Source organism: Eublepharis macularius, chromosome 1 (genome assembly GCF_028583425.1).
Source record: "Eublepharis macularius isolate TG4126 chromosome 1, MPM_Emac_v1.0, whole genome shotgun sequence".
NCBI lineage: Eukaryota > Metazoa > Chordata > Lepidosauria > Squamata > Eublepharidae > Eublepharis > Eublepharis macularius.
Genome location: NC_072790.1, coordinates 217,438,065 through 217,459,553, shown reverse-complemented (window position 1 = coordinate 217,459,553; position 21,489 = coordinate 217,438,065).

Genomic DNA, 21,489 nt, shown 5'->3' with positions numbered 1-21,489 from the left:
TGATTCCACCCCTGCCCCATTTTTCCCATGCACATTGTTCTGGGACCAATGGATTGACAGCACCAACATCCCAGAATCTGGCCTCCTAGAGCAGGGGTCCCCAACCTGTTTGAACCTGCAGGAACCTTTGGAATTCTGACACACAGTGGTGGGTGCAACCATAAAATGGATGCCACAGGATATAGTGTGTCACAGTGTGTGTCATGTGCTGTCAAGTCCTTCCAATTTATGGTGACCCTATGAATTAATGATCTACAAAATCCTAACATTGACAGCCTTGCTCATGTCTTGTAAACTGAAGGCTGTGGTTTTCTTTATCAAGTCAATACATCTCATGTTGGGTCTTCCTCTTTTCCTACTGCCTTCAGCTTCTATCATGATTGTCTTTTTCCATGAGTCTTGTCGTCATGATGTGACCAAAGCATGATAGCCTTAGTTTCAGCATTTTAGCTTCTAGGAAGAATTGAGGCTTGATTTGATCTAGAGCCCACTTATTTGTCTTTTTGGTGGTCCATCACACCTGTAAAACTCTTCTCCATCATCATATTTCAATTGAATCAATTTTCTCCTGTCAGATTTCTTCATTGTTCATCTTCTGCATCCATACTTAGTAATGAGGAATACCATTACTATACAGGAAGTAGAGCTAACCACAAAATGTCAGGAAGTGAGGTCTTGCATAATTCTAATAGCAACAGTTCAACATTCCAAGCATAAGCTCTGCTTAACAGCATGCCTTTTAAAATAAATATATTGTTTACAAATATTTTCTTGTATACCCACAGTTTACCTTCAGTCATGCACTGAATTTCCTGGTGTTGTGTTTTTAAAAAATCTCTTCAGCTGATCAGATTGCCAGTGGTCAATTAGAAGCCTGCTGGTTAAAAGCCCCACCAGGTCCCGCCCACCTTCTAAAAACACATGGCAGGTATCGGGAAAGGTGTCTGCAGGCACCAGGCAACCGTGGGCACTGTATTGGGGACACCTGACCTAGAGCCTGACCCACAATAAGGTCTGGCAGTCACTTCTTTTAAATCCGCCCCCCAAACCCATCTTTTCTGTAAAGTCGATGCACAATTTGTTATTCCTTATCCATAAACAAATTTAAGTCAATACTCATGTAATCAAACTGACTGTATAGTCTCTGCTTTTTATACTGCCATTTCCCTCCTCCTCTAGAGTCTCTCTCCTGAATCACATTTGGGTCTTCAAGTTCCTTGAGGCTAGGGATCTTTTTCCAGACCACTATAAAATGTCATGCACAACGGTGACCCAACAATAACTATGACAGTAGTACTTGGTGCCTTGGGCATGGGCTGATCACCTGTTGTTATTGAAAAAAATAGTTATGAATTAATACATAGGGAATATTGAGGTATTTTTCAAGAGAGGAGTCATAGTGTGAGGAAATGAAAAACAGATGGGGAGTGGGGTCTGAGGTGCCAGGGGGAAAAGATGTGGAGGTGCCAGCAGAAGGCTGGGTGTTGGTTCATAGAGTAGTTAGGAAGTAGTTACAGAAATAATAGGGATCCCAAGAGATAGGGCAAATAAGACAGGATGCAACTGGTTGGAGACAGAAATGTAGAGAAATAACATAAGGGGGCTTTAGTAATGTATTAGACAGAAAATAAAATAGACACTGGAGTTAAATGATGAGTGGGTTTTTAACAACAACTGGTATGAAATTGATTCTCGTATCTGAAATTTTCATTAAAATGATTCTGTGTGGTTAACGAATATGGAAGCATTGCTCAGTTGCTGTTTCATAAATCTGTGAGCCTCATGGTGGTTGAAGAAACAACAGAATCCCTCTAAAATGTTTATGACTGCATGTCCAGGCGAATATTGAAAAAATAATAATAATCGAGTATTTGTAAGAGGAGTTACTTGCTGTAGTTCTGTTTCAATATGTGGAAAGCAAATATGATAATTAAAAAGATAAACCTGTCCACTGCAAGGGAGGTGTCATTTGTTGGAGGACTTACTTGGGTTTCCCTTTGCCGTTGCCTTTCGGCCTGTGGGAAGTAAGTATGATAATCAACACCAGAACAGCATAGTACACTATTGCAGGGGAAATGTCTTTTGTCTGAGGACTGACTTACCTTTTCTGATTGGGTCTCCCTTTTGGCCTGTGGAAAGAAAGGTTGATAATTAACATAAGGAGAGCAAGTTACACTGTTGCAGGGTCTAGTGATCAAGCACAGGCCTTTTGATATCAAATTGGCCAGTACTGGGGAACAGAACAGGAAAGAGAGAGGGCAAGGTGATAAACCCCCATTTGCTTAGCCACTCACATTCCTAGAGATGTTTGTGTAACTGACAACTTGGAATAAACATTTATTCATTCATTCATTCACAGTCAGCCTTTCTCACTGAGATCCAAGGCGGATTACACAGTACAAGAGAAATACAATATAATCAACAGCTAGGATATTCATTGAACAAGTACAACAATGAATAACAGTTAGGAGGACATTCAGTGAACAGGATCTTCTCTCAATCTAAAAAGTAGTTTAGATCTGTAGTTAAAGAGGATCTTGATTCGAAGTCTAAATGCATCCAGCCAAGCTAGTGAGTCTAATGAAGAGACTGCAAATTCTTGACGGACACCAAAATACTGGACAACACTTCCAACTACTTTGTCAGACTGCACAGGGAAGCCATTGAAATTCACAAGCATAAGCAAAACTTCAACAGGAAAGAAGAAACCTTAAGAATGAACAGAGCATGGTTTCCAGTTCTGAAAAACACCAGGCTAACAAAACACTCTATACCCGACAATAGCCCTGCAGAGAAGATTAGCACATCAAGCACCAATCCATATGCAAAAGAACCTCCTCAGGATACAGTGAAGCCTCCCGCCATTAGCATTCCACACCCTGGGAAACTCTTACAGGATGACTCAGCTCAACCCCATCCCTCCTGAGTAGATATAAATGACCTGCCAACATCTTTTCCACACTGTGACACTGAGAGATCTCTGTCTTTTGGTGCTACACCTCTGAAGATGCCAGCCACAGCTGCTGGTGAAACGTCAGGAACTACAATGCCAAGACCACGGCAATACAGCCCGGAAAACCCACAACAACCATCGATATAAGGGATCTTTGTTGGAAGACTTACTTGTTTTTCTTATTGTTGTTCCCCTTTGGCCTGTGGGAAATTAATTAATTGATTGATTGATTAATTGTACGCCTTTTTGACTGAGACTCAAGTCAGATTAAACAGAGTAATTCAATAAGATCAACAACTGGGACATCTGAAAAAACAATATAATAGGGTATGCATTGCAGAAACCTGAAAAGAAACAAATTCAAATAAAGGAATACAGAGATTAATCTTGCTGAAACAATGCATTGGTAGTTTGACACGACATATTAAACGACTCGGAAATTACCTAGAAGGAGCATATCTCCATCCAAAAACAATACTCGGTAGAATAGTCTTCAGTTCCTGCCCCTTTACCAAAGCATCTCTCTTAACCGTTTCTGTACAGCACCACCCTATTGCCTAATTTTAAAAAACCCTCCTGAATAATTCAGCTTTGCATAGTTTGTGGAAATTCAAGAGAGAGGGAGCTTTCCTGACCTCTTCAGGCAGCCATTCCATAAGGTAGGGAGACTAAGTATGATTACTTACAGCAGGAAATTTCAGGAGGGTAACCAGGTTGGTCTGCAGCAGAACAGCAATATTTAAGTTCAATGGAATCTTAAAGACTAACAAGATTTTAAAGGTTATAGCTTAGACCCTAAGAATCTTGTTGGACTTTAAGGTGCTACTAGACTCAAATATTGCTGGTTTACAGCAGTAGATCAAGGTACACTAGTGCAGGGGAAATGACATTTGTTGGAGGACTTACTTGGTTTTTGGACTGTCTTTCACTGACAAACAGAAAAGTCAGCATGATAACTAACAGTTAGAAGTCAAAGTATACTAATAGGGATGTGCACTCAAAGAAAATCAGCATTTTTCAGATTTGGGTATCAGGAAGGCCATAAATATTGATATCCCCAATATTTAGGTACAAAACTACCAGTTTAGTATTCAGACTCCTGTTTTTTTTTTTTTCAGGAATCTGAAATTGTTCAGCTCCATTACTCCTCCTGAGAGAAACTTTTGAGGATTCTGGAGGGATATTTTAAAGTAAACTAAACCAAAATTGCAATGGAGATACTGCTGCTCATCCACTAAAGAACCCCCAGGTTTCAAGACAATTGGGTAAAGGATCCAATTCAACATTCTCAGAACAAGGTGCTCTCACCACTCTCCAGTTTCCTATGGGGGGGGGCGGGAATCCAGGGCTTTCTCTAGGGCAAAGATAGAAGCCTAAGAGCCTTAGCCAAACACACAACAACAACAACAACAAGGCCAAAACCCTTCCAATGCAAAAAGAACATAGTAGATGTATGATTTAGTGATTATATGATTATATATTTGAGTTTATAAACTCAAAATTTATTTTAAAAGAAAAAACAAATTGCACACCCTTATACACTAAAGTAGTCATTTCTCAGAGGACTTATGGGGGTTTTGGACTGTCTTTCTTCGGCACACTGTGGAAAGGAAGCATGGCAGTTATCAGTTGGGGGGCAGGATACACTACACAATGGAAAATTTCATTTATTGGAGAACTTACTTGGTATTTGGACTTACCTTCACCAGCAAAGTGAGGAAAGGAAGCATAATTAATTAACAGTCGGAGGGGAAGGAATACTAGTGCAGGGAAAATGTCATTTGTTGGAGGAATTCCTTGGGTTTTGGACTGCCGTTTCACTTGAAAATTCAGAAAAGTCTGCATGATAACAGGTGGAGGGCAAGATGCATGATATTCCCAATATCTGGGTCCAAAAATACCGGTTTAGTATTTGGACTTTTAGGGGAATCTGAAATTGTTTGTCTCCATTATTCCCTATGGAGGAAATTTGGGGGCAGGGGGCTGGAGGGACTTTTTAAAAAACAAAATACACCAAAATTGCAGTGGAGATACTGCTCCTGATCCAATAAAGAACCCCCAAGTTTCAAGACTATTGAGTCAAGGGGTCCAATTCTGCAGGCCCCTGAACAAGGTGCACCCAGCTACCCTCCATTGTTTCCTATGGGGAAAAGATACAAGCCTAAGTGCTTTAGCCAAACATGCAAAAGCAACCACACTGGCAAAAAGCTTTCCCACACAAAAAGAACCAACAAAGCCCAACAGAACCAAGATCAGACCAGAGAACACCAACATAATCTATGCCAACCCAGAGAATCTCAGCAGAATCAACTGAAGCCAGGGAGACTTTTTAAGTCCAACAGAACTAGTGTCACTCAGAAGCCAGGCAGAAACCAAAGCCAGTTTGAGAAGTCCAACAGAACAAACATCAGACCAAATAATCCCAGCACCCAACCTGGCAGGCCTATACCTAGTCAACCAACCAGACCTGGCAAAACTGCCTCCTTCCCCCCTCCCTCCACTTGCCCAGGAAATCTTCAATAGGAACAAAGTTGTAGGGACCTTTAAAATGCCGACACTGTGAATCCTGAATAATTCCGGAATTATTCGCAAATACAAATGCCAGTATATTTGAGAATTCAGGATATATTTGGGATTCCCCCCCCCCAAAATAAGGTTTTCTCAGGTATATGACAGATATACCAAATTGCACACCCTTCTACATTTATCCACGTAAAACATTAAACCTAAATTAACATCATTCAAATCATATAGTTTACATATCTTTATAGACTTGCCTTATATAATCCTGATTTTTCACTTCTATTTAAATATTTCTTTTCTAACTTTACATAGTAGATATATGATTTAGTGATTATATTTTTGAGTTTATAAACTGAAATCAAATTTATTTAAAAAGAAAAAAACAAACTGCACACCCTTATACACTAGAGTAGGAAATAATGTCGTTTCTCAGAGGACTTACGGGGGTTTGGGACTGTTTTTCTTTGGCACACTGTGGAAAGGAAGCATGGTAATTATCAGCTGGGGAGCAGGGTATGCTACACAATGTTAAAATTCATTTATTGGAGGATTTACTTGGTATTTGGACTTACCTTCACCAGCACAATGAGGAAAGGAAACGTGATAATTAACAGTCGGAGGGTAAGGAATACTAGTGCAGGGGAAATGTCATTTATTGGAGGAATTCCTTGGATTTTGGACTGTCTTTCACTGGCAAATCCAGTCACCATGAAAATTAACAAGTGGAGGGCAAGATACACTATTAGGGATGTGAACAAACAAAAATAATTATTTTTCAGATTTGGGTATTGGTAAGGCCATAAATATTGATATTCCCAATTTCTGGGTTTAATATTCAGATTCGGAGTTTTAGAGAACTCTAAAATTGTTCAGTTCCATTTTTCCCTATGGAGGAAACTTGGAAGGGGGTGGGGGCTGGAGGGACTAATTTAAAAGCAAACTACACCAAAATTGCAGTGGAGTTACTGCTTCCCATCCACTTTTTTTTAGAAAACCATGTTTCACGACAATTGAGTCAAGGGGTCCAGTCCTACAGACCCCAGAACAAAATTCTGTCACTACAATTCCTGAATAATTCTGGATTTATTTGTAAGTAAAAAAATACCAGAATATTCAAGAATCCAGGATGAATTTGGGGTACCTGAAAAATAACTATAAGGTTTCTTCGGGTATATTTTGAGACCAGATATACCAAATTGCACACCCCTATACACTAATGTAGGAAATAATGTCATTTGTCAGAGGACTTAGGTTTTGGATTGTCTTTCTTTGGCACACTGTGGAAAGTAAGCATGATAATTTAACAGTTGGAGGGCAAGGTATACTAGTGCAGGGAAAATGTCATTTGTTGGAGGACTTACTTGGGTTTTGGGCTGTCTTTCTCTGGCACACTGTGGAAAGGAATAATAATAATAATAATAATAATAATAATAATAATAATAATATAATAATAATAATAGATCAAGAAGTGTAGCTGTGTTAGTCTGTCTGTAGCAGTAGAAAAGAGCAAGAGTCCAGTAGCACCTATAAGTCTAACAAAGTTTGTAGTAGGGTATGAGCTTTGGTGAGCCACAGCTCACTTCTTCTGATATACAGCTTCACATACTTCAGAATGGTATCGGAAGAAGTGAGCTGCAGCTCATGAAAGCTCATACCCTACCACAAATTTTGTTAGTCTTATAGGCGCCACTGAACTCTTGTTCTTTTCTAATAATCGGGGCTTTTTTTCAGATGGAACATGGTGGAACGGAGTTCCAGAACCTTTTGAAAATGGTCACATGGCTGGTGGCCCCGCCCCCTGATCTCCAGACAGAGGGGAGTTTAGATTGCCCTCTGCGCCACTGAAGTGCCTCAGAGGGCAATATAAGCTCCCCTCTGTCTGGAGATCAGAGGGCAGGGCCACCAGCCATGTGACCATTTTCGCCGAGGGCGATTTAAGCTTTTTAAAACTCCCCCCTTGTTCCAGCTGACCCAAAGTGATGTCATTGGCCCTGGGAGCATGTGTGCACTTTTTGCGCACACGTGTGGTACCAGGGACACCACCTCCCACCAAGAGTTGCCCCCTGTGCTGGCAACCCACTAAGTTCCACCACCTCTTTTCCCAGAAAAACGCCCTGCTAATAATAATAATACTAATATTTGATTTATATACCACCCTTCAAGACAACTTAACACCCACTCAGAACAGTTTATAAAGTGTATTATTATTATCCTCATGACAATCACCCTGTGAGGTGGGTGGGGCTGAGAGAGTTCTGAGAAGCTGTGACTGGCCCAAGGTCACCCAGCTGGCTTCAAGTGGAGATGTGGGGACTCAAATCCGGTTCTCAAGATTAGAGTCCTGTCGCTCTTAACCACTACACCAAACCGCCATGATAATTACCAGCTAGAGGGCAAGGCTCACTACTCAAGAGAAAATATTTATCGGAAGACTTACCTGATTTTTGGGCTCTCTTTCTCTGGCACACTGTGGAAAGGAATATAATAACAACATTCAATTTATATACCACACTTCAGGACAATTTAATGCCCACTCAGAGTGGTTTAAAAAGTGTTATTATTATCCGTGCAACTATCACCTGTGACATGGGTGGGGCTGACATAGTTCCTAGAAGCTGTGATTGACCCAGCTGGCTTCAAACAGAGGAGTGGGGAATCAAACCCAGTTCTCCAGTTTAGAGTCCTGCCACTCTTAACCACTACACCAAACTAGCATGATAATTACCAGCTTGAGGGCAAAGCTCACTACTCAAGGGAAAATGTCATTTATCAGAGGATTGACTGGATTTTTGGGCTCTCTTTCTCTGGCACACTGTGGAGAGGAATATAATAATAATAATAATAACATTCAATTCATATATCACCCTTCAGGACAACTTAATGTCCACTCTGAGTGGTTTACAAAGTGTGTTATTATTATCTTCACAACAATCACCCTGTGAGATGGCTGGGGCTGAGAGAGCTCTGGAAGAGCTGTGACTGACCCACGGTCACTCAGCTGGCTTCAAGCGGTAGAGTAGGGACTCAAATCCGGTTCTCCAGATTAGAATCCTGCCACTCTTGACCACTACACCAAACTGGCATGATAATTACCAGCTGGAAGGCAAGGCTCACTACTAAAGAGTAGACATGGGTACAAATGGAAAAAAATGAAAAAGCTGTTTGTTGTTCGTTTCCATCCATGAACAATTAACACTAACGAACATGACCCTGTTCACAAACATGTTCGTTGTTCGTTGTTCATGCCCCTTAAAGATCCCTTTAAACTATCAGCTGGCAGGTGGCAGAGTGAATTCCCCCCTGCCGCCTGACAGCTGATAGTTTAAAGAGCCCTTTCCTGCCACTTGCAAGGGGCAGGGCCCTTTAAACACCCCATAAACTGACCTTCCCAATGTCCAATACCCAACAAATTTGCAGGAGACATAGTCCTCACTGTCCTCCGAAGACCCCCCAAGTTTCAGAGAGATTGCACCCCGGGAAAGGCATGATCCATGTGTCTCCCCTTTCGTTGTCATTTTCTCTTCACAGTGGCAAAAACGGGACTCTTTGCTGAAAGTACCTTGAAGAGTAAAAGCCAGAAGGAAAGCCAGAAGGTGTTCAGAAAGAGTTCAGTCCCTGCCGTTGCCGGTAGAATTGATTGAAAGGCCCAAGACTGTCTGACTTGACGAACAGCTGACAAAGGCAACGAACGAGGCTTGGAACAACCACTTGTTTGTTGAGAATGGAGTCTCGTGAAGAAGCTTGTTCGCGAACAGACAAACGGGCTATTCGTGGGTTTTTTCCATTCGTAATGTTGTTCCTGCCCATGTCTACTCAAGAGAAAACATCATTTATCGGAAGACTTACCTGATTTTTGGGCTGTCTTTCTCTGGCACACTGTGGAAAGGAATATAATAATAACATTCAATTTATATACCACACTTCAGGAAAATTTAATGTCCACTCAGAGTGGTTTACAAAGTATTATTATTATCCTTGCAACTATCACCTGTGACATGGATGAGGCTGACCGAGTTCCTAGAAGCTGTGACTGACCCAGCTGGCTTCAAACAGAGGAGTGGGGAATCAAACCTGGTTCTCCAGATTAGAGTCCTGCCACTCTTAACCACTACACCAAACTGGCATGATAATTACCAGCTGGAGGGCAAAGCTCACTACTCAAGGGAAAATGTCATTTATCAGAGGACTTACTTGATTTTTGGGCTCTCTTTCTCTGGCACACTGTGGAGAGGAATATAATAATAATAACAATATTTGATTTATATATCACCCTTCAGGACAACTTAATGTCCACTCAGAGTGGTTTACAAAGTGTGTTATTATTATCTTCAAAACAATCATCCTGTGAGGTGGGTGAGCTGAGGGAACTCTGGAAGAGCTGTGACTGACCCAAGGGCACTCAGCTGGCTTCAAGCAGTGGAGTGGGGATTCAAATCTGGTTCTCCAGATTCGAATCCTTCTGCTCTTTTTTTTAAATTAGTTTTTATTGGATTTAAAATACAAATCACAGATATTAAAAAGAAATATATTCAGTTATAAGGGGGAGGGCGATAGATTGAGGAAATGGGGATAGGGTAAAAGGGGAAAGAAGGGGGAAATGTCTTCACAGTGATCTGCTCACAATAACATCTAATATATCCTTCAATATTCTTATTAAGTACATTTTAGTGTTTACAATAACACATATAGTTCTTTTTATATTTAATCAACTAAGAAATTTCATCATTATTATTCATATTTGTTATCATTCCAGTGATAGAGTAGTCTCTATCATCTAGCAATCTCCTCCATCTGTCATTGTCTTTATTCTCTTCGTCTGGGAAGATCTTCAGTACCCAACATATCTACCTTGAAACATATGACTAATATGACCTAATATATATCTGATCTAATATTATCTAACCACTAAACAAAACCTTAGAAAATTGTCCGGAGCCTTAAACACTTACTCCTTCTATTACCAACTTATTACCTATTTTGCATTTCCCCCCCTAATCTTTGCTTAAAATAGTCTTACACATTTTACATCCATTTATTTAGACATATAGTAGCCTCCCTAAAACCTTTTGGAGGAAAAGTATTCATTTACATTTAACAGGTTAGTTATTCTTATCTTGGTTTTCTATCTTTTTTTGTATTATTCTGCATCTTTCTCAGAGCAGTTTACAAAGTGTGTTATTATTATCTTCACAACAATCATCGTGTGAGGTGGGTGGGCTGAGAGAGCTCTGGAAGAGCTGTGACTGACCCAAGGTCACTCAGCTGGCTTCAAGCGGTGGAGTGGGGACTCTAATCCAGTTCTCCAGATTAGAATCCTGCTGCTCTAAACTACTACTCCAAACTGGCTTGATAATTACGAGCTGGAGGGCAAGGCTCACTACTCAAGAGAAAACATCATTTATCAGAGGACTTACTTGATTTTTGGGCTCTCTTTCTCTGGCACACTGTGGAGAGGAATATAATAATAATAACAACATTCAGTTTATATATCACCCTTCAGGACAATGTCCATGCAGAGTGGTTTACAAAGCGTGTTATTATTATCTTCAAAACAATCATTGTGAACAACAATCACTACACGAAACTGGCATGGTAATTACCAGCTGGAGGGCAAGGGTCACTATTTAAGGGGAAATGTCATTTATCGGAAGACTTACTTGATTTTTGGGCTCTCTTTCTCTGGCACACTGTGGAGAGGAATATAATAATAATAACAACATTCGATTTATATATCACCCTTCAGGACAACTTAATGTCCACTCAGAGTGGTTTACAAAGTATGTTTTTATTATCTTCACTACAATCACTCTGTGAGGTGGCTGGGGCTGAGAGAACTCTGGAAGAGCTGTGACCTACCCAAGGTCACTCAGCTGGCTTCAGGCGGTGGAGTGGGGACTCAAATCCAGTTCTCCAGATTAGAATCCTGCCACTCTTAACCACTACACCAAACTGGCATGATAATTACCAGCTGGAGGGCAAGGCTCACCACTCAAGAGAAAACATCATTTAACAGAGGACTTGCTTAATTTTTGGGCACTCTTTCTCTGGCACACTATGGAGAGGAATATAATAATAACATTCGATTTATATATCACCCTTCAGGACAACTTAATGTCCACTCAGAGTGGTTTACAAAGTATGTTATTATTATCTTCACTACAATCATTCTGAACAACAATCACTACACAAAACTGGCATGGTAATTACCAGCTGGATGGCAAGGATCACTATTTAAGGGGAAACATCATTTATCGGAAGACTTACTTGATTTTTGGGCTCTCTTTCTCTGGCACACTGTGGAAAGGAAACATGGTGTTGAATAGCTGAAGGGCAAGGTACATTACTCAAGGGAAAATATCATTCATGAGAGGACTTACTTGGTTTTTGGACGGTCTTTCTCTGGCATCCTGGAAAGAAAGCATAATAATTAACAGAGAATAAAATATACTGTTGCAGAAATAATGTCATTTAGCTGAGGACTTACTTGCTTTTCTGTTTGGGCCTCTCAATATCTACCCTGTGGAAAGTAATTCACATAGCAGGGTAAGGAACACTATTTCAGGAAATAGGTCATCTATCTGATACTGGAAAATTCAGTGTGAGTTAGCTTTAATTGTTTTAATTGTGTCCAACAGTTGAATCAAGTTGAATTACATAAGATACGTATCTGTCTATCTATGTATATATTGCTGATTTACTGAACAAGCAAAAGCAGAGTTCATTTTCTGATGGAAAAGGAAAATCAAATCTGAAAGGGAGAAAGTATTAGGGTTGTGATTATGAACAGAAGCAGTACTAGGACTAATGAGATTGGCCATAGCTCAGTGGTAGAAGTATTAATCTGGAAGTGAGGTCCCAGGTTCATTCCCTGGTATCTCCTGCTGAAACCATCATGTAGCAGGTTATGTGAAAGACCCCTACCTGAGAGACAAGAAAGCTACTACCAGTCTGACTAGACATTACTTACCTTGATGGACCAATGGTCTTATATAGTATAAGGCAGCTGCATGTGTGAATATGTCCATGGCTTAGTTCAAAACTGAAATGGTGTCCACAATAAATTGCAAGCCTCTGCAGAGTTACTCCAGTCTAACTGAGACCCAGTTTGGTGTAGTGGTTAAGAATAGAGATTGGCACCAACCAAAATATGAACCCAAATTAAGCACAAACCAGGCCAGTTTGTGGTTTGCAAACCACGGTTCATCAGATCCTATTTCTGACAATCCGCCACGAACTTTAGGCTGGTTCATTTGGTTTGTTTTTTGGTTCACTGCAGACAGCCTGGTGCCAATCAATCGGTTTCCTAGGCAACAGAGGATGGACTTCCTGCAGACCTTCTGCTGACCCGGAAGTGAACTTCTGCTGACCCGGAAGTGATGATTTTCTGACCTGGGTGTGCCGTTTTTACAAACCAAACAAGCTTGTTCGCGAACCAGGGGCAGGTTCGTGAAAGTTCGTGGTTCATGAAATTTGATGAACCACGAACTACATGGTTTGCGGGTTTTCCGGTTTGTGCCCATCTCTAGTTAAGAGCAGCAGGACTCTAATCTGGAGAACCAGGTTTGATTCCTCACTCCTCAACTTGAAGCCAGTTGAGTGACCTTGGGTCAGTTACAGCTCTCAGAGCTCTGTCAACCCCACCCTCCTCACAGGGTGATTGTCATGAGGATAATAACAACATACTTTGTAAACTGCTCCAAGGCCGTCATCACACGGGCTTTTATTTAGCGCTAAAATGGCGCTATTTCCCGGCAAACACCCACCTTATTCCAACACTGTAGCGATTTTCTCTCTTCTGCTTTGTGCTCGATAGTCGCGCTATTTTGTGCCTCAGTGTGAATGCCTCACATCGATGTATTTCGCCTCGCAACGTCCTATGCCCTCCCTTCAATCCCAGAATCCATTTCTTCCTGCGACTCCCCTTTTTTAAATTTTATTATGTCCTTATAACACCATAACGCCATAACACGATGCAAACTTTCTGCTAAAGTAAAAATGACTCAATCGCCATGGCAGAGTCTTCAGCAATGGGGATCACGCCAGACAGGGAGTTTTCTGCGGGCAATTTATATAATTTCAAAGTTGGAAAAAGAAAAGGGTCGTAATGTTTTGCTCTAACGGAATGTTTATATGCTGTTATTCCGTTATAGCGGAATTAAACGCCAGAATAATAAAAAAAGGGGGGGAGGAGCTGCTTCTGCGCGGTTAGAGAGAACAGAACAGAGTGCTTCGGTGTAGACAGCTGGTGGCGCGAAGAGCCGTTAGGTGACCCAAAGAAACGTTACTGTGCCAACGCTATATGCTGTAAATTTAACGGAAGAGATGCCCGTGTGACGATGGCCCAAGTGTGGTATTAAGTTGACCTGAAGGGTCGTATATAAATCAAATGTTGTTATTGTTAAGTCTATTGAGGTTGGTGGGCTTAAACTGGAGTAAAATTGCATTGAGTTGCTCTGTAATTCATACAGCCTCACTCTAGTGCTAACTATTATGCTTGTGTTATACCATGGCATACGAGATTATTGAAATCAACAGTGATACATACAGCATTTGTTGAAGGACTTACATTCCATGATGTTTTCTGCCATTCTTTGGCCTGTGAAAAGTAAGGATGAGTATAAAGTGCAGAATTTCAAGGTGAAATACCAGTTGCCTGTATGCTGTAACGTTCACTGGAGGTTGAATGAAATTGTTTTTAACCGTTAAATACCTCATATTGTAGTGAAGAATAAGATGGGATCAGATTATTTGATTTGTTTGTTTAACAAAACTGGAAATACAGAAGCATTAGAGAAGAAGTGTTAGGGATGTGTGCAAAAATGCATTTGGGTTTGGATCTTTTAATATCTTTTTGTGGCATCTCTGGTATTATTGCATTTGGGTGGTGTTTTTATTGATTTCAATTAGAAGCACCTTCACATCCATAAATTCTCTCACATGCAATCGGGATGAACTACCAGCCAGTGAGAGACACTTCTCTTCACCCAGGCCTTTAACTAAGGGGTTCCATCCTTTCTTAGCTGTCTTACGGTCAGCTCCTAGTCCATGCACTGCTATGTTTTAAGCACTTTCATACTCTGCCTGGCTTTCATTGCCTGTTTCTACTGATAATATTTCTTGATATTGATTTTATTGGTTTCATTTTTATTTGTTCTTATTGATACAATTTATTTTTACTGTTTTACCTATGGGACACCTGAAGTAGGTCAGGAGAGGCAGTAAACAAATTTCTAAATAAATAAATAGTAAGACAAATACAGCTTTGGGACAGGATATGAATTAAACGACATTATTTGTACTTACGTATAGCAGTAAGGACTGAAACCACCACACTTGCCTATTATCACGTAAAAGTCCTTCTTAGTAAATGGGATTACGCAGTGACCCCCAGCTCTATGACACTCATCCCAATTAGTAGGTTCAGGGGCAAATCCTACACAGGAAACAAGTGGGGGAAAGCTAGTCAAACTTAACCTAATGATATATCTGATATCAATCGAAATACTTCCATTTAACTCCAGTAGCTTCAGCTTGGATGCCATTTTGCAATTAAAATTGCTGCCTAAAATTCCAAGTGATGTTGCCCAGGGAGGTGGAAAACATTCTTTGATGGGATCCAGCCCTTGAACATTTTCTCCATCCCCTTCAAGGCTCATCATAAAAAAAAAACTGATGAAGACTATCTGAACTAGTTTCAGATGGGTAGCTATGTTGGTCTGCAGTAGAACAGTATAAAAGAGCATGACTCCAGTAGCACCTATAAGACTAACAAAATTTGTTGTAGGGGATGAGCTTTTGTGAGTCACACAGCTCACTTCTTCAGATACAGCTAGAATGTGAGTCCACCTGTCCTTATATCTTAGAGAGTGGAGTGACTTCAGATACCAAATGACAATAGCAGGCATTATTAGATTAGATGGGATATGCAGAGGGGTAGTGGGTGTGGAGAAATCAGCATTGGTAATGAGATAGTAAGCCTAGGTCTCAGTTCAATCCAGGCGGATGCATTGTCTTGAGCTTCATTATCAGTTGCAATTCAGCAGTCTCTCTTTCTAATCTCCCTTTGAATTTCCTTTGTAGGATAACTGCAGTAGAACAGTGCAAGATTTAAATCCAGTAGCACCTTAAAGACCAACAAGACTTTCAGGTTAAGGTATCTGATGAAGAGAGCTTTGACTCTGAAAAGTTTATAACCTGAAAATCAGTTGGTCTTTAAATTGCTACTGGACTGGAATCTTGCTGTTCTACCTGGACTAGGTATCAAGGTGGCAAATGCATCCCTAATACTGAAAGACTGTCTACTCTTTGATTTTAATAAAATGAAATAATATAAAATCTTGAATCTTGCATGCCCAGGGGGCAATGCCGATTGGCACTTTGGGGTCAGGAAGCAATTATCCCCAGGCCAGTTTGATCCTGATGGTGTTTTGCCATCTTCTGGGCATGGAGCAGGGGTCACTGGTGGTGTGGGGGGGGGGGAGTTGTGAATTTCCTGCACTGTGCAGGGGTTTGAACTAGATGATCCTGGAGGTTCTTTCCAACCCTATGATGCTATGAATCCACATAATTCACATCCCACGCAGAGAAAAAATGACATTCTGTGAACTGTATCAATCGTGCAAATATAGACAAGGCCAGGGACAGATATAAACATCACCTAATATTTATACTGTGCCTAATGTAATAAATGTTAAACAATGTACCACTATTTGCTGTATCTATAGGTAAAGGTAAAGTTAGTCCCCTGTGCAAGCACCAAGTCATTACTGACCTATGGGGGGACGTCGCATCATGACGTTTTCTTGGCAGACTTTTAACAGGGTGGTTTGCCATTGCCTTCCCCCATCATCTACACTTTACCCCCAGGAAACTGGGTACTCATTTTACCGACCTCAGAAAGATGGAAGGCTGAGTCAACCTTGAGCTGGCTACCTGAACCTGGCTTCCGCCGGGATCGAACTCAGGTCGTGAGCAGACCTTGGACTGCAGTACTGCAGCTTACCACTCTGCGCCACGGGGCTCTATAATGGTCTAGAATTTAAGGATGTAAAAATGGATTATCATAGCTTATTGCAAATTTGGCTGAATCAGAACCCACTAATTGTGTTTCAGTGTTGTCATGTCCATGTATGAATTTCAAATGTTATTTTACTTCATTAATATCCGAACTTTCTGGGACCCAAAGCAGCTTACATCATTCTTCCCTCCTCCATTTTATCCTCACAGCAACCTTACGAGGTAGCTGAGGTGGAGAGAGAGTGACTGGCCTAAGGTCACCCAACAAACTTCTATGGCAAAGAGAGGATTCAAACTTGGTTCTCCCAGACCCTAGTCTGACACTCACTACATACTGGCTCTCAAGGTTTACCTATACTATACTGTGTATATATAATAAGCTTTGCATATTGATATTTCTTATTATACTAAAATATATATATTCACAGTCACACAAATATTCAGGCACATTTCTAGTATATAAAAATACACCTTACCGGGAGCAAACCATAGAGACCCCAAGAAAATCCCATAGAAAACATAAAATAGCTTCATGGCCAAAAGGTGATCACAAGGTCACTAAGAGAGAGGAGAGAGCATGGCATGGAAGTGAGACAGCAAGTAGATTGAGCAGAGACATACTGGGGTTTGAGCCTATTATCTGATCTCATGAAAATGGTAGAATTTCCCATGGTCCCAAACAGAAACCAAGTTGCTGATCATGGCATGGATTTATATGATATGCTGTAAAGATTAAACAGATAGGATTTTTTTCCTCTGGTGCCCCCACCTTCTAAGCTCAAAGAGATGTGCATATAGAAATCTACTTAATCTACTTGCAGAAGGGATTGCATAAAATCTTTTTGTAACATCTCCCTGTCCTAGTTTTCTCATATATAGAATTACATACACACACAAGATCTTGTGCAACACTCACCCCCTCTCCCAGATTTATTATTTTATTTATTTACTTCATTCATATCCCACTTTCTCTCCAATGGAGGCCCAAAGCTGCTTATATTGTTCTCCTCTCCTCCATATTGTACTTCTCAAAGCCATTTTCAAGGCTGACTTTCTGAGAATCTTGGGTTTGTTGTACAATGTCTTTGCACAGTTAGAAACAATAAGTTTGACGTGGTGCAAGTGGCTACCACAGTATTTTCTTGTGTTTACACTAGCACAAGAGCCTGAGCAAAAGCGGAAATTTTGCACAGAATCCAACCCAATGCCTACAAGAATTTGCAGATATGCCAACATTTCTGAAGAACAGTTTATTTCAGAAAGAATGTAATGATAATGGATAAGCTTGCCACTTATAAATATATCTGGAGGAAAGTTAGACCCAGGACAAAATTCATTAAAAAGTTTGCCTCCTTGTGTAAAATTTTAGACTTTGTATAATTCAATGGAAAGGATTAAGAAAGAATTAGAAGACTGTATCTAATGTAAGCATTGGGTTTAAAGATTTGTTGGTTCGACAACTGAGTTCTTTGAAGCAGAGGGATGAAATTGTAGCTGCAGAATGACTCCAACTTAAATGTGAAATTCAACAAATAAAAACATGAATAGTTCAGGATCTGGGAAATTCAACAAATGAAAAACATCAGTTGTTCAGAGATTGTGGATTAACAGTGCTATCCTATCTGTGGGAAGGAATAGAATAAAAACATTTGAATAACAAATAAAATTGATGCATACATTCATACAATGAGAGATTTCAGATGTATGGATATCAGATCATAAAAGGCTTTAAACGTCAAAAACAGCATCCAAAATTGAGCCCAGAAACACAGTGACAGTCAATGTAATTACTCTGATGTAATTACTCCAAACCAGAAATTCTTTTACATCCCTAAGAAATTCTTTTACATCCCTAAGAAGTTTCCTCAGTCTAGAAACACATGCCCCAAATCATGATTGAACAATATACTCACCATCCAGCAAAATGACAGAAGTGAGAAGACAATGAATGATCTGGCCACCTCAATTCTTCCTGTGTACTTTGCAGTTCTGCCGTGTCTCCTTTTACTGGTTCCATTATAAATGCTTCATTAAAGTTCCAGATTTTCATGGTAGTGCCTTGACGTGCATTACAAATTTAATCATTCTTATCTCCTACGCACATCTCAGGATGGATCTTTAAACATTGTGTACAAATTAAAGTAAAATTCATTCACAATCCTCCTGAAACAATTTATATACACATCTGAAGATAAAGATCATAGTTGTCTTTTTCTCTGATTCACCCTACATCTCAGAGATTTCAACATATTTTAGTCACAGAATTCCAAGGATGAAGATATTAGCCAGGAAATTTGTGCTTTGAATTGCCCTGGCGTAACAATTACAAAGGTTTTGTTCATCCTTTTGGAGAGAGAGAGAGAGAGAGAGAGATGGTATATATATGTTCAAATAAAGAAATAAACAAAGAAAGGCTGAAAAAATGACCAGAATGATGAAGAAATGAATAGTAGTTGTATACAGAAAGTAACTGAAACCAACGGCAAAGTTGCCAGGTTCATTAACCTTGAAATGTTAAATAAGACTAATGAAATTTCTTCTGACTTAAGCAATTCAGTCAGTTCTGGCCATACTTCTGGTGATGCCACAATCAATATTTGTGCTTTCAACTTGTTTTCAACGAAGAAAGGAAAAAAGGGAGATGCACCATGTGTCGCCTTTATTTTGTGTTGTTTAGCTCGCTTCTTATTATGCTGTTTTATAAATCATGTTCTGTTCTCTGTTTTAGCAAAGGCACATTCCTGCCAATTGCAGATAGGCAATTCAAAAATGATGAGCATGCACCTGCCAATTCCCACATTCATTTTTCATATGGAAATGGTGGAACCTTGCCCAGAGATCTGCCACCTCCCTTCACACATGGCGCAAACATCTCCTTTCATCTCATCTTTCCTCATAAATACAAAATGTATAAAATAGAAAACTGCAGGAGTGGGTGAAGGAAGAGATATTTCTATGCTGTTACCATCAAATGAGTACGTTTTACATATTTATGACAGACATTACCAGACCTTTTTTTAATTTTCATATCCCCAAACCTTTTTTTTTTCTAATTGCCTGAGACAAAATGAACCCAGAGACAACTCACTCTACCATAGGAAGACTTGGAATTTAACCAGCTGTTCCAAGTCTTAAGTCATAGACCCTAGTCAGGAGGACTCGGAGTTAACACCTTATCCCACCACTCCTGACAGCAAAAAGATTCACCACAATATGACCACTTACATAGATCTGCCATTTTAGAACCTATGTAAACTAAACCATCTTGTTTTGTCTTTGTAAAGACTGTCTCTCAAAGGCGCTTTCTATATACCTGAGTAGGCAGAATACTCAGCATCTGTATTGTGAATGCATGGAATGCCTATCATGAGGGTGAGAGTTGTGAAACAGGCAGAACAACTTTTGCCTCTTTGGAATGGCTGCCCGCCTTCCAGCAGCATGGCAGCCATTCCTGCCTTACATGGACACCCTTCTTCTCTGAAGGTGCCAAGATAGATTTGGAAAAGAACTGGAAAGACCTCTGCCTTTCCCCTTCATTGTCCCAGTTGATATACGCCAAGAAGAATCTGCTTGTTTCTGAAATCAGGTTAATGCAAAAATAGCTGGAATAATCTTTCCTGGTGTTGGAAGAGAGTGCCAGGGGGAGGGGAACACTAGCGGTAAGAGATGCATGGGGCAGCCTGATATGGCAATTAACAAGGGCCAAGTGTTAGCCTGCTGAACCTTGGTGGGTGGAATGGGGGGGCACTGGCTTGGCTGGCTCCTCCTGAACCTCTCCCCCACCATGGTGGTGGATCTGTGGGTAAGGGAGGGCACAGGGGCTGTAATAGTGTCTGACCATGTTCATCATGCTCTTTGCTGGTACCTGAACAGCCCTCCAAGGGTTGGGTCCTAGCTCACAACTAGGGTTGCTAGCCTCCAGGTAGTGGCTGGAGATCTCCTGGAATTACAACTGGTCAGGCCACAGAGATCAGTTCACCTGGAGAAAATGGCTGCCTTGGAAGGTGGACTTTATGGAATTATGCCATGTCAAGGTCCTTTCCCTCCCCAAACCCCACTTTCTCCAGGTTTCTCCAGGTTTCATCCCCTAGATCTCCAGGAATTTCCCAACTTGGAGCTGGCAACCCTACTCGCAACTAATGAGCTGAATAGTGAGTACTCAAGCATCCTTAATAGCTCAAGCATCCTTAATTCCCCAATATAGAGGAAAAGGAACACAACCCACTTTTCTTTTCCTGTAAATTGGGAGTAGAGATTAAGAAGCTAGAGATGGCCAATTTTAGCAGACAAATGGCTTGAAGGATACAACCCCATTCTCTGATCTAAAGCTAAACCCACCATAATTGTTTTAGGTGTCAAAAATATAGAGAAGCTCTCCACATCCTTACTTCATCATGTCTAGTTTGCTCTTTAACCATTGATACATTCGCTCCAAATAGGAATTAATTTCCCCCCTAACATCCCCATTTTCTCAGCCTCATTAAGTAACATGTAGCTTCTCTCTGCTGTGACCCGAGAGATGCATTAATTGCTTTTGATGGTAATATCATATTGATCTGGAATATTGATTAGACCACGGATACTCAAATACCATCTTCTTTGGTCTTCTATGAATAAACTGTGAAATGATTTTTAACCAATTCAAATCTCTGAGAAGTAAGATGATGACCTAACAGAATGAAAACTATGTTGTTTTTTATTGCTGAATAAGTTGTATAATAATTCTTTCAGATCCATGAGCTATTCTGGTTTTGACATGCACATAATGATTCTGGACCATCTCTCAATGTTTGCAAAAGTTAAAAAGTATGAAGTTATAAAATTGATAATGCATGTCAAGAACACTCAGGGGAAAAGTTTATGAAGCATTGATAATGTGACTAGTGTAAAGGGGACATGCTGTACCAGGAAAGGATATTTCAAGATGAGGTCACTATGACCTTTTGTCTTCCTCTGTTCATTGACCAGACAATCATAGAATCAAAGAATCATAAGGG